The 14,536-nt window shown below is 46.4% G+C and overlaps 1 protein-coding gene and 1 long non-coding RNA gene across 4 annotated transcripts in view; one reads left to right on the forward strand and one right to left on the reverse strand.

Annotated features, from left to right (window-relative positions):
- PRKCE (protein kinase C epsilon) overlaps positions 1-14,536 on the reverse strand; it is a 514,046-nt gene that overhangs the window by 411,983 nt on the left and 87,527 nt on the right. The window lies entirely within an intron of this gene.
- Positions 809-14,536, forward strand: part of LOC146404833 (uncharacterized) — a 1,439,763-nt gene continuing 1,426,035 nt past the window's right edge. Inside the window, exon 1 of the long non-coding RNA XR_014842033.1 lies at positions 809-5,929. This is a non-coding gene — a long non-coding RNA (uncharacterized LOC146404833). The remainder of the gene's footprint in view (positions 5,930-14,536) is intronic.

Below are 14,536 nucleotides of genomic sequence, written 5' to 3' on the forward strand. Positions count from 1 at the left end.
CATCTGCAGTTCAAAGGATGCACACTCTATTAAAATGGATCGTAAATGACTTACATAACCCACTAAATCCCAACTGCTGGGCAGACCCCACTGACAGCAGCGGGAGGGCTGGCGGCTTCTGCAGGCCGAAGTGGGGGGAGGTACCTGGGTCAGGGTGACCCGACTGCCTGACTGCATGGACATGGATGGACCATGCCTGCAGGTGCAGAGATGAGGAGGCGGGGAAGGACACGCCTGAAAGCAAGTCCCTGCTTCAGTGTTTAATTCATAAAATCACAGAACGTTCTAGCTGAATAACAGGGATGGGCGAGACCAGATCCCAGATGTATAAGTGAGCAACTGAGGCTCAGGGAGGCAAAGTGATGGGCCTAACATCTTAAAACCAGTGAGTGCCCAGGGGAAAGAAAATCCAGCTCCCCCAAGTCCCTGTGCTGAGTGGTTCCATTAAACACGGGGGAGGGGAGGCCGAGGGACATCTCGAAGGTGTGGGGACCAGGGAAGGCAGTTTGGCATGGAGTTGAGAACAGACCCTAAAGCCAAAATGCTTGTGTTTCAAACTCAGCTCCTCTGCTGACAAGCCTTGTGACCTTGGATAGGCTAACTTCTTTGTCCCTCAGTTTCCTGGTCTGTAAAATGGGGATAATGATAAATACCTGCCTCGCAGTGGCAATAAATGAGTTAAATCAGATGGACATTTAGCAAAGGACTTAGCACATAGCAAGCACTCGTTTATTATGTTAGTTATTACACATGATACTAGCTTATTTTAATGTTAGTAGTGGTAGCATTAGAGGTGGGATTACAGGAATTTTTTTTTTTTTTTTTGATTTTCAAAAACTTCTAAGGTATACACATGTTGCTTTGGTGATGTTTTAAAGTTAGGTAAATTCATCAGGTATGTATTAATCTTATTCTGTCTGTACAACCTGGTGCTAAACACTGTGGAGGATCAGAGAATAGAAGCCAAAGGCCCTTCTTGGAGACCTGACTTCTTATATCCGATTAGAGAAACAAGAGGAAGTGTTTAGGAACCAAATCAGTATTCAGTACAGGATGTGAAGATAATAAGTTAAGATTGACAAGGGCGCACGCACACACACACACACATACACAGTTGGCCCTCTGTGTCTGCCGAAGACAGTTTCCAGGACCCCAGTGGACACCAAAACCCCAGATGCTCAAGTCTCATATAAAATGGTCTAGTACATTCAGCCCCCTGTATCCATGGATTTCACATCTGCAGATTCAAGCAGTTGCAGATGTAAACATGGTAGAGGATCCGTGGTTGGTTGAACACACGGATACGGAACCTGCAGAGACAAAGAGCTGACTGTGGAGATGCGTATGTGTGAATGCACACACACAGACACACAAAGCCATGAAGAAGAGAGAATCACAGGCAGTGATAAGAAGCCAGAAGTCCCCATGGATGAAGGGTTTGAGGCAGGGAAGAGAGTGAACGAAAGCACAGACAGGGTACACGTGCTTGGAGGAGGGTGCAGGAGACAGACAGCAAAGAGGCCCAGGAAGGGGCAGGTATCTTCCGGGGCGGGGAAGGAGGGTGTCTTCAGGAGCAGCACCTGAAAGCAGTTTGTGGGTCAGAATGATGAAAGGGTTTGCTGAAGGTCACGCAGTTAATTTGCGGCACAGCTGGCCCCTCTTCAACACGTTGACATTACTTAGTGTCAGACTAATTAGCCATTTACCGATCACCCATCTGGACAGGTGATGGGACTCAATGGGTACCTTCGGAAGTGGGGGAGGAAGGTGGGAAAGGCCTAAAGCAGGAAAGGGGGGCCTGGTCAGGGCAGCCCTGTGAGAGGGTCAGGGGATCTGGTAGCAACACAGAGACATCGGGTGCCAAGGGGGTGGTTTCAGATCTGAAAGATCAAGGCAAACGGACCCAGCCAATTTCCCCAACTGGCTCTGACTTCATTAAAAACTGATTTCTCCCACTCCAGAAAACAAGGGTTGGGAATAACCACAGAGATCTCTCATTTTAATTCAATTTAATACATGATTATAGAAACTCTCTACATGCAGGTTTCCATGTGGGCACCAGGGGGGATATAAACATGAGTTATAGCCATATTCTCAAGGAATGTGCAGTCTAGCTGGGAAGGCAGGTGTGTACACACAGTCTTAATGGAACGATATAATGATACAGTATGAAGATAACTAACACATCCTGAATAATCATCAGCTGTCTCCCACACATGAGTTGTTTTTATCTCAGTTAACATTATGTGTGTCATCTTGGTCATGCCTTAGGTCAGATGATCTCAGAACAACCCAGGGAGGTACATATAATTATGATGGGTGGGAGAAATGAGCATAGCTTCGCTGGATCATGATGAGTGGAAGGGCATTCCCAGCAAAGGGAAGAGCAGGAACAAAGGCACAGAGACTGGAGAGCCCAGAGGGCCCTTGTGAATGGAGGGTGGTCCAGCATGGTGGTAGGAAAAGGGTTCCTGTGAAATAGGATGAAGAGAAACTAGAAAGGAAAGAAGCAAGACACAGAGGATCTGAAACACAAAGCTAAGGAATCTGAACTCTTCAGGTAGTAGAGTATCTCAGAAGTTCCTGGGATGAAGCGTGAGTGACCAGGGAAGCTCTGATGACACGTACAGGCTGTATCTGCCAGCAGACAGGCCACTGAGTAGCCTCCATCATTATAGTGAATGATGTCAGGCCTGATCTAACGCATGCCACCACCCAAGCATGAGTTACCAACGCATACTGAGCCATTCCCATACGCAAGCGTCATTTTACATACTGCCCCGTATTACCTCATGCAGTCCTCAGACTAGCCCCAAGGTGTAGATACTATTATATCTCCATCTTATAGGGAAAGAAATTTGAGGCAAAGAAGTATTAAATAAATTGCCCAAAGTCAAAGACAAGGAGCTTTACATCATTTCACTTAATCCTCCAACAACCTCGACCAGCTCAGGGAAGTCATATAACTTGCCCAGCTTGATGTCACTGATCCCAAAGCTGTACCCACCTTGGGACATAGCTCCACAAAGGCAGTGGGGCTTCCAGTATTGAGCCATGAGTGGTAAAAATTGCCAGGATACACAGAAGGCCACATAGTGTGTATTTCCATCTATATGAAATATCTAGAAATAGCTAGAATCAAAACATCTACAGAGACAGCAAGTAGCTTAATGTTTGCCAGGAGCTGGCAGAGGGAGGAATGGGAAGTGACTGATCACTGGGCACAGGGCTTCCTTTTGGGGCGGTGAAAATCTTCTAGAATTAGATGGTGGCAATAGTTGCACAAAATTATGAGTTTACCAAAGATTGTTAATAGTGTATTTTATATTGTGTGTATTTTACAAGAATTAAAAAAAAAAAAAAAAAACCCTAACAGGAAAGAAAAACCCTTGGGGTGTGGAGCAAAGGAATTGTTGAAGTTGATACATTCTTTACCACTTGAGAGCCAAGAAAAATCAGCCATGCTAAGAGAACTCAGACTGCAGACAAGTAAGGGCTCTTTTAATACAGAATCGATGGTCTTCACCGCCCCCTCCCACCAAAGTCCTCATTCTTTTACAGTTTTTGTCCCCTAAAAATACCTCTGGAAGAATGCTAAGTGGGAACAAAGGTAAGAGACATTTCTATTGACTTCCTTTTTTCAACCCATGTCCTATCTTCCTGTAGCGCATGCGATGGAGAAGTGGTTTAGAGCTGCGTTTGAAAGCAAAGCCTTTAGAAAAGAAGCAGAATCATGTTCAAGACTGGATTCCCATCATTGACTAGTTGTGAGACTCTAGAGAATTCACTTGCCTCACTAATAATAGTACCTGTACTTCACAGGATTTTTATACAAATAAATGAAATTGCATTCATAAAGCAGTGAAGCACTCATTATGTGGGTTATAATTTTGTAAGTGCTAAAATATGCAATTCACATCTTAGGAAGGCCATTCCATATCTGGAACTGTGGAATCCCTCTTGGAGGCTGGTGAAACCCTCTCATGAGGATTTCCCTTAGTTTTTGTTGAGGGTTCATTGACTGATTGTTCTGTGTCCTGCAGCAGAACTGCATCCCACAAGCTTTGAGCCACATACCAATGACACTCTGGGCCAGACATTCAACCCCAACTAAACCAGGACCCAGGGAGCTAGAAAAAAATGCATAATCCAAAGATGGCATCTCTTAGCTTTTGACCAGGCTGTATAATTTGTTTATAGCCTATTTCCTTCCTGAATATGTTTTGTTCAGCCTGACACTGAACAGGGTGGCTTTTCTGAGCACACACCCACCGTGGGTCAGAAAGATGACTCAAGAACACATTAAAATTCTGTTCCCTCTGTTTTTGGAGCCCTGACAGTCTGCACTACATTTACTCGGCTTTCAAAGGCACAGCATCTCTCTTTGTTCTAGAGGTGTGTTTGCTGCCCATCCAGCTCCTGGAGGGTCTAAGCCTTCAGGGCAGGACTGTCTTCGTATCCGCCTACCCCAGCACAAAGCCTCGCCTGCCCAGCACTAGCTTCCTGTTGAATCGAATTGATTACTGCATGTGAGCAGCTCTGCGATGTTCCAAGCTAGAAGCAGGACAACGGAGGTAACAGGTTGGAAAAGCTAGGGTACCTGCCCTTCCTGATGAAAGCCAGGTAAAGGGACACTCGGTATATGAGTCACTCAGATCCAAACGCAGGGAGGGAGGGCATTTTGCAGAGTCAGGGATGCTGGCAGTGGATGGCTTGCCAGGCACAGGGGTTTCTTTAATGAGATCCAGAGAATGAAAGTGATGAGCAACACATGTGTGAAGCTCGCTCGCCCGCTCTCCCCGCAGCCTGAAGGCGCAGGAGGCGAGGGGAGGTGTGGCTTCACTTCCCAGTCATGCCACTCCACTAGGCTGGAGGACCTTGAGTAAATCATCTGACCTCTCTGAGCGTCGGTCTCTTCATCTGGGAAGTGAAAGTCATCTTGCATACCTTACAGGACTATTGAGAGTTTTGCCTGAGACTGAGGATGGAAAATACCTGGCACCCATCCACAGGTCAAAAAAGTTCTTTTCAATTACCTGCCAACTGGCATTTCAGGACCTTTAAATACAGACTTCCTAATATTAGGTGACTGCTTAGCAATGAGTCAGAATTACCCCATTGTTGGGAGTCATATATCTGATAAGGAGTTAATATCCCGAAGATCTAAAGAACAGCTACAACTCAGAAACAAACAAAAAGAAACCATCTGATTGTAAAAATGGGCCAAGCATGTAAACAGACATTTCTCCAAAGAAGATGTACACATGGCCAATAACGTAGGAACGTATGCTCGATGTCATTAATCCTTAGAGAACTGTAAATGGTGGCCGCTGTCAAAGAAACCAAAGTATGAGCAAGGCTGTGGAGAAATTACAACATTGTGCTCTGCTGGGAGGAATGTAAAATGGGGCAGCCACTACGGAAAACAGTATGGCGGCTCCTCCAAAAATTAAATATAGAATTACCATATGATTCAGCAATTTGGCTTCTGGGTATATACACAAAAGAACTGAAAGCAGGATCTCTAGGAGAGATTTGTACACCCATGTTCATAGCAGCATTACTCACAGGAGCCAAAATGTGGAAGCCACCCAAGTATCCTTTGATAGATGAATGGATAAACTCAATGTGTGTGTGTGTGTGTGTGTGTGTGTATGCACAATGAGATGTTACTCAGCCTTAAAAAGGAAGGAAATTCCCACATGTGCTACAACATGGATGAAACTTGAGGACATTATGCTAAGTGAAATAAGCTAGTCACAAAAAGACAAATACTGTATGATTCTACTCACATGAGTACTTAAAGTAGTCAAACAGCATCAAGATGGAAAGTATAATGGTGGTTGTCAGGAGCCATGGATAGGGAAGAATGAGGAGTTATTCTTGGAGAGGCGCAGAGCTTCAGCTTTACTTAAAAATGGTTAAGATGGTAAATTTTATGTTATGTGTATTTTACCACACCTTTTTAATTTGCCAAAAATAAAAAGTCAAAGTACTCAGTCATGTCACACTGTGTGCTGCAGGAATGAAAGGGAATGAGAAACAAATTGCCCCAGCCTCAAGGGGTTACAATCTCTGAGGATGAGATGTACACACACGGAATGAGGCAGGGTACTATCCACCATGGGTGGGTATTGGAGAAAGCAGAGAGGCAAGTAATCAGCATAGCTGCAGAGTGGGCACTGGGAACTCAAGCTTTGAACGGTAGGAAGGGTGTGGAAGGGCTTGGGAGGTAGAGGAGGGCGTTGCAGACCTGGGAGGGGAGGGGAGAGGTAAGAGCAGGAATGTGAGGATGTTCCTGAGACTTGAGGAAATCCAACCCCTTAGAGAGAGGGAGCCTGCTGAGCAATCACGTGAGTAGACAGGTGTCAACAGAGATGGGTCAAGCGGTCTGAGTAAAAGCTGGGTAAATGTCCATGTGATGCTGCAGGAAAAAGGGGGCATTAAAATCTCTGGGGAAAGCGTGATATAAGGTCTTGCATTTACCCAGCACCACTCTCTCAGGTCCCGGTACTGTCCATGACAGATAGTAACGTTATCCACGTTTTAGTGGGATAGAAACTGAGACGGGGGCGGGGGGCGGGGAGCAGCATCTCTGGACACAGCTCATTAGCGGCAGAGTTGGAAATGGGTCCATCCACTCCTGATTCCATGCACAAAGGTATGGACTCTTCATTTTCTTATTTTGTTCTACAAATATTTATCGAACACTGGCCGCAGGCCAGGCACCCTCGCTCTTCTTGACACGAAGGATGAGAAAGACATACAGAAAGAGCAGATTTGGGGAGGAAAACCAGGAGCTCGGGTTTGGACATCTCAAGTGTGAGAAGCCTAATCCACACCCAGGCAGGTGGATATGCAGGTTTTAGAGGGGAGGTTTGGACAGAAGTAAAGATCGTAGAACCATCCATATATAGGAGGTATTTGAACTGGACAAAGATGCTAGCTTTATTTACAAACACAAAGAAAAGCTTGAAAGAAAGAAAGAGTGGAAGGGATGGAGGGACAGGCATGCTTAGGCCTGCAGCCTAATTTCCTTCAGTTTCACTGCCTGATTTCTCTTAACTCTCACATGTGGGCACTCAACAATTGACATATTCATTTACAAAAGAGAAAAAGCATCTTCGCATGGGAAAAGTCCATGGGCTTGGGGCTTGAGGTATGATGACCTCTTGAACCATCCATTTAAGTTAGCCCAGTGACTCAGGGCTGGAGAGCATTGAGACAAGGGTGGGGAAAAATATCAGATGCCAAATAAAGCGAAACACAGAACCCGAAACTCTGATTCTCAGAAAGAATGCTAATATTATCCTGGTTTCCACATCTCCCTGCTGTTCGGATATTGAGGATGCTCTAAGGGGCTGGTCCACATCCATGGTCTCTCTGGAAGACAAACGGAACGGGCTGGTCAGAGACAACTCTCCATAGCCCAGGCATCCCCGTAACCACCAGAAACAAGACTGACCAGGATTATACATGGGATTAGAATTTTGTTAATGGCATACCTGCTTCTATGTGGGGGAAATTATCTATGCAGACCAGAACTACACAAAAAAGCAAAACCTCCGTGTCTTTCCGTTTAAATGAAAACGCTTCCTGAAATTACAGCAAGATCCAGAGCTCAGATACCTGCAGGGCCGAGTGACTGATGTGGATAGGGCATGAGAAAGAACAGTTGTTTAGAACAGAGATGAGAAAGGTAAACAGACGAGAGCAGATGGGGAAAGGAGGTTTCAAAGACTGTGATTTGAGGCACAAGTTCTGGGGCTCCAGCAGGGAGAGGGGGGACAGGCCTGTCAGAGCACATGAGACCCAGGCCACCTGGGTACCAGGGCTCCCCTGCCCCAGCCCCACCCCCTCCCCACCATCTGCCTCCTTCCCTAGAGGAAGGGGGAGACCATGCAGAATGGTGTGGTTTCTAGGACCCACCCCCTAAGAACAGACAAGAGTAATTATAAGAAGTGCGTGATCTCAGAGTCCCCCAAAAGTGGCCACCCTTGCCCTGCAACCCTCCTCTCTTGACCCCCTCAACTACCCTGCACCCCACAGCAATGTGTAAACATCTACTCAAGGCGGTTCATTCCTTTCAGTTCAATCAGAAGGCACATCACAATCACCTGCAGAACTTTGAAAAGTACAGTTTCTAGGGCACCACACGAGACTCACAAATCATATTGTCGCTTTTGTTTCTCATAGCAAATTACACAGTGGGTCTCATTATTCCCATTTTACGGATGACGAAACTAAGCTCAGAGACATTAAGCAAGTCACCCAAGGTTACCCAGCATGCGATGGTTCAGGATTTGAACCTGGGGCTTTCTGTCTCCTTCCCCTAGGTCATTTGTTAGATGCACTATCTGGGAAAAAACAACGGCTAAAATCCACAATCAGCTTAGCTCTCAGGAATCAAGCTCCTTCCTGTACATTCAGGTCTCCGAACCCCTCACCAGGGCCCAGCGATGAGGTCATTCTGGCACTCAGGCCGCCTCTGGCCAGGCCAGCTTCCTATTTTGATGGCCCAGAAGCTAAGAGAACATCTGTAGGGACCAGAGCCGGAATCACGCTCTCTGTAGAGTCTGCTAATGTGGGTGTGTTGGCTCAACCTCTTTGGACGAAACAGAATCTGAGACCTTATGCTCCGGGCAAGGTTTTTGAAAAGAAGCAGGGTAGGGGGTGGGGATGGGCGGGGGATACCCAAGCCCACCATACGGATGTGAGACATAAGTAAATGTACACAGATGTAGCCCGGCAGGGCGGGATCTGAAAGATAAACCAGACTTGGCTCCGTAGGAAGGGATGAGCTAACTTCCGACAGCAGCTTCTCCCAGTTCCTTTTTCTCCCCAGCAACTTCAAAGGCACAAAAGCATCAGCATAGTAGGGAAGGCTCCTGGACCTGCCTGTGAGGGGCAGCAAATAACAGGAGAGGAGAAAGACCTCCATCAAGTCGCCCTTGGCCGACCTGTCATCTCCGACTCAGAGTTTTAACCTGGCCAGTATTAAGAAAGGCGGGGGGGGGCGGGGGCGGGGGGTGTCAGGCTGGTCAGCCTATTAAACTCTGCTCCCTTTCATGGATACTTCTAAGGCTGCCTCTTCTAGACCAGCAGAGCTTGATTTTTGTCCCCAGGCACCAGCTGTCAATCTCTTCCCTCTCCCCCCTCACCCAGTGCCTGAGTCTATACCTCCTTCAGGGAGGCAAGTCCAGAGCTTAGCCCAAGTCTCCAGCTGCCATGCTCCCGTACGTGCCTTGGGCACCTGTTTCCACGGCTGAGAGGTGGCAGAGAGCACTCGGAAACGGAGACACACAAGTCCTCGCACTCGGACTGTCTTTCCACCATCACTATCGCCCATCACACTCCCCAGGGCAATCGGAGGCTGAGCAGGTAACAAGAAGCACCGGGGGATGCACTGGGGATGCACCGGAAGAGGACGGCGCTGCGGCCCCGTTGCACACTCTGGCCGCAGTGGCGGTCCTGCTGGCAGCCTTCCCGGCTAATCCAGCACAGGCTGTGTTAGCACTGAGCTCTCTCCTGAACTGGCCCTTCGAGGCCACAACCACAGCCTGTCAGCAATGCCATCCAGCCCAGGCACAAGCCCCAAAACATGCACAGGCCCTTCTGCCGGGCTGGGCTGGCAAGATCTCTGACCTGATTGGTGCGCTCGAGCTGGGGACCCAGCTTGTGAGAGCAGGACAGCAGGCCTCCATCCCCCAGGAACTGGCTGACTTCCCCTAGAGGAGCCCTTGCTCTCTCTCTGCCAAACCCAGGCCGGGTTCTTCTGGTACCGTCTGCCTCGGGAAGACGCTCATGTTCAGCCCCAGGGGGTCAGGATCACTGCATTCCCTATAACGGATTGTTTTTGTGTAACTTAAAGCTGCAAAGTGTCAGACCCATTTAGCTAAAAGCAAACTATAAACAACCACCAGGAAATGTTTCTCAGGAGCTTTATTACAACTAGAGTCTCGGCTCCAACCTTGTTTCCGGGATACGTATTTCAATCTGATTTCCAACTCATCAAAAATATCCTTTAGGCATGGCACTGGAGTTCCCAAGGCATGCATGTTGGCTGTACTGTTCAGATCCACAGGGATGTAGCTGTTCACAAAGAGGAGTTAGGAAACACGGGGGGGAAAGGCAGACCTTTCCATGAGTTTGTTTTCCTGGGTCATGACCATAATAGTTAATAACTATTGTTTGACGGGCCAGGGTGTAGATCTTGGTTTGTGGGGACAGCGACTTCACCCATATTGTTCTTCTAAGTTCTTTGGCTCTTCTTGCCTTTTATGCGCCCATGCCAATTTTAAAATCAGATTATCTAATGCTGTAAAAAAAATACTAATTGAGATTTTGATAAATAGTTGTATTACTACCTTATCAGATTCATTTGGGGAAAATGCCCATTCTTAGGTTTTCCCATTCAAAAGCATTGTCCTTCTCTCCACTTCTTTAGCTCTAACATCATTCAATAAAGTTGGATGTTTTTTCTCGTAACGATCGTGCACATCTGAAAAATACATGTACATCTATCCTTTAGATGCTAAACACACAAAGGTCTACTCCCGGTCTTACCTGCAGCTTAGCACAAATCTGCTTCCATAATCAATGACTCTTTGACAGACACAGATAGAAGGGATCCCATCTGGGACAGCTCAGATCAGCTTCCTACCACCTTAGTTCCGCCAACAGAGCTTTCCCTGTTTTAGTTCTAGTCATCAGTGAGCAACCTTTTGTTTTTCCACAAGAGTTATTTCAGAAAAAAATAAAAATGTTTTCAGCTTATATATATATATAATATATATATTACATATTATACATTTTTATTGTTACATATTTTATATAAAATATATTTTTATATTTTATTACATATTTTAATGAGATGTTTTAAATCAGAAATTATGAGAGACTTCTACAACTGAAAGTATGTCTAATTTCCCCGCCAGTAGAGACATCCAAGGAGCAGAAGGCTACTAAAACTCAAGAAACCACGATGTATTTGTATATTCTATCGTATCTCCTGGGGATGCAACACCTTTGCAGGATTGTGGTCTGAGATGAGCACAGGTAGAGCTGGGGTGGGGCAGGGAGAAACATTTGGGATGCAGAAGCCAGTAATCAGACAGGAATGTAAAACGAAATACTCTGGCTGAGAGGAGCAAGGGGTGACTGGGGAGGAGTTTGAGAGAAGAGGGAAGAGAGGGACCAGCAGGAGACAGTCCTCTGGGGCGACTCCTGGAGACAGGACTGGAAGGGCTGTGCCAACGGGCAGGGGAGGAGGCGGGGAGTGGATCCTAAGCCAGGAATAGAGTTGTGAGTGGTGGGGGAGGAAGGGAATGATAAACACTGTGAATGGTCATACTCTCCCGTTCTCCTCCCAACCTCTCAGCGTGTGTCACCTGCGCTGTGCCCTAAACCCTAGTCCTCTGCACCAATCCCGGATTCCCCCCCATTCCCTAGAAAGCCTCCACCCCTGACTCAGCCCAAGGGAGGGGAGCTGGGACACAGCCTCTCTGTTCCAGTCAGATGGTAGGAGCCACTGATTCACTCAACTTGGGGAGGACCTGTTCACTTCCCAGGGAATGAGAATAATTATTCTTGAATGACTCAAATATTTTGCAGTTTTTCATTCTTTTTTTCTTCCCCCTTTTTGGTCTTTTTAGGGCCATACCCAATGGCATATGGAGGTTCCCAGGCGAGGGGTTGAACTGGAGCTGCAGCCGCCGGCCTACATACACCACAACCACAGCAACACAATGCCTAACCCACTGAGTGGGGCCAGGGATCACACCCACATCCGCATGCATACTAGTCGGATTCGTGACCCACTGAGCCACAACGGAAATTCCTGGTTTTTCATTCTTGATATTACATTGTGGTAGTATCTCAAAACTACGTAGTCAATGGCAACCTAAAGTTTTGAAGCTCATTTTGATGCAAATCTCAGAGTTCCCTCGTGGCCTAGCAGTTAAAGGATCTGGCATTATCACTTCTGCGGTGTGGGTTTGATCCCTGACCTAGGAAGTGCTACATGCCACAGGGGTAGCAAAACAAACAAACAAAGAAACAGAAAAAAAAACCCGCAAATCTCACTGTCAATCAGGCTGGAATAGGATCTGAGCTCCGGGTTTTCGTTGTTGTTTTTATTAAGGTATCATTTGCACGCTGTAAAATTCACCCTTTAAAAAATGATGTATGTGTGAAATTTGACAAATATATACAGTCTTGTAAACACCAGCATAATCTAGATGTAAAACAGTCTATTACCTCAAAAAACTTCCCTTGTGCCCCTTTGTAGTCAACCCCCCACCCCCACCCCACTCCTGGCATCTGTTTTCCAAACCTGCCTTTCGTGTCTGGTTTCTTTCACGGAGCATAATTTTGAGCACACCAGCAGGTTTTTACAGAGGATAGGAAGAAAAAGACTTCAAAGGAACTAGGTATCAGCTGAGTCCTCAGATAGGCCCAAAAGGGTCTAGAAAAAGGAAGGTAGGAACCCCAAAGATACAGTCTGCCACCTTTGCAGCTAAGGGCTGCCCCTACATAAAAAGTGTTCACATAGGACAGAAAAAGACATTGGCTGCCCAGGAACCAGTTAGGGTAATTCAAAGAATATGAACCGTGGTCAGTAGACACACACTTCAGTTTGCTGTGTGATCTTGGGGAAGTCACTTGGCTTTTGTGAGAGTCACAGTTTCCTTCTCTGTCCAGTGAGGCTCAGGTCCAGCCAATCAGAGCATCACAACTTTTGGCCACAGTGATACACTCAGGGACAGACCCTCCCAGTGACTTCTGGGGAAGCTGTGGGGAAAGATAGCTCCTCTTGTCATTCTGTGGGTTCCTCAAATGTGAATAGTTGAACATAAGCTTGGAGCTGCAGGTGGCCATTTCTTTCACCACATGGGAAGACACTGTCTGTGAACAGAGCCGGCCAGAAGCACAAAGATGGCAACATGATGACATTGACACGTGAGCACCCTAATCGGACTTTTTTGGCATCTATCCCTTACCAAGAACAAACCAACCCTTTATCTGCCTAATAAACGTAATACACAGGCAACCTCACCACTCAGAGGTGTTGGGAGGGTCATAAAATAAGACCTATGACAGGGCCATGTAAAAAAAAAAAACACAGATAGACGATGTTAAAATCCATCTACTTCAGGCTCTAGAAACATGATTCCCAATCCTGCAGCTTTAAGAGCTGTCACATCTTAATTCCCCAAAACTCTAAGGCCAAAGGCAAAGCGTTTGTTGGGCCACACATGATAATGAAACATCCAAGATGTCTCAGCATCAGTTAGGCCTCCTTAGAGACCCAGGCTTGTTCTTCCCAAGATGCCTAAACCCAATAGAGTTCAGCCAATACTTACTGAGCACAAGATAAAGGCTAGGATCTGTGGTTATATGAGGGTTAATAAGATACAGTCTTTACCATGAAAGTAGTCAGTGGAAAGAGAAAACCCATCTGCTTGGGAAAATCAGAATGAGATCCTTGAAGACATTATCTGAGAATGGATGGTGTTTCAAACAGCAGAGAACAAAAGGAAGGGCAGAAGCAAAGGGAGGCAGAGAGGAAGGAAATACTCAGTGAATTCATAAAACAGCAAATTAGCCCTTCAGTTGAGGTGTAGTTTATCTAGAGGTATAAAGGAATTAAGTCAGAAAGACTGCGTAAATACTATAGAAGACTCTAGTTGCTAGGCAAGAAGTCATTATTTAATTCTAAAGCAAAGGGAAAACCCTGAAAGATCTGAGCAGGAAAATAACATAATTAAAACTGTGCTAATTAATGATTTTAATTAACATAATTAAAACTATAAATCTGGTAATAGTGTGTAGGCTGAGCCTGGAGATAAGAGAGATTGGCAGCAGGGAGGCCAGGTAGGAAGCAACCACAGGAGACCAGGCAACAAGTTACAAGCACCCACACCAGGACTGCCAACAGGAGGAGTTGGGTACCAGAAGCTGTCAGAACCAACACACTGGACTTACAAGGAGGTGCCGAGAGAGAATGAGGTTCCAAGGGGGGCCTGGGGAAGGGATGCCACAAAGGGCGCAAGCTAAGGAGACTGGAAGAGTGGAGGTGCAGTTCTCATCAGAAAGGGAAGTGAAGGGAATATTAAGTTCAATCAATTCCAGATTTTTTTTTTTTTTTTTTTTTTTTTTTTTTTTTTTTTTGCTTTTTAGGGCTGCACCTGCAGCATATGGACGTTCCCAGGCAGGGGGTCAAATCAGAGCTACAGCTGTCAGCCTATGCCACAGCCCCAGCAAGGACGGATCCAAGCCACGTCTGCACCTACACCACAGCTCATGGCAATGCTGGATCCTTAACCCACTGAGCAAGGCCAGGGATCGAACCTGCATCCTCAAGGATACTAGTTGGGTTTGTAATCCACTGAGCCGCAGCAGGAACTCCCCAATCCCAGATTTGTTGAATTTGGGATAATGGGGTCATGGCCAGGTTGAGATGTCCAAGAAGCATGTGGAAATGCCAATGCGTTAGCAGAGGGACAAAGTCTCCAGGGGGAGGCAAAGAAGAGCT

Source organism: Sus scrofa, chromosome 3 (genome assembly GCF_054392235.1).
Source record: "Sus scrofa isolate SSC_HxYL_T2T_F1_AM1 chromosome 3, Sscrofa_HxYL_maternal_Yorkshire_Landrace_v2.0, whole genome shotgun sequence".
Lineage (NCBI taxonomy): Eukaryota > Metazoa > Chordata > Mammalia > Artiodactyla > Suidae > Sus > Sus scrofa.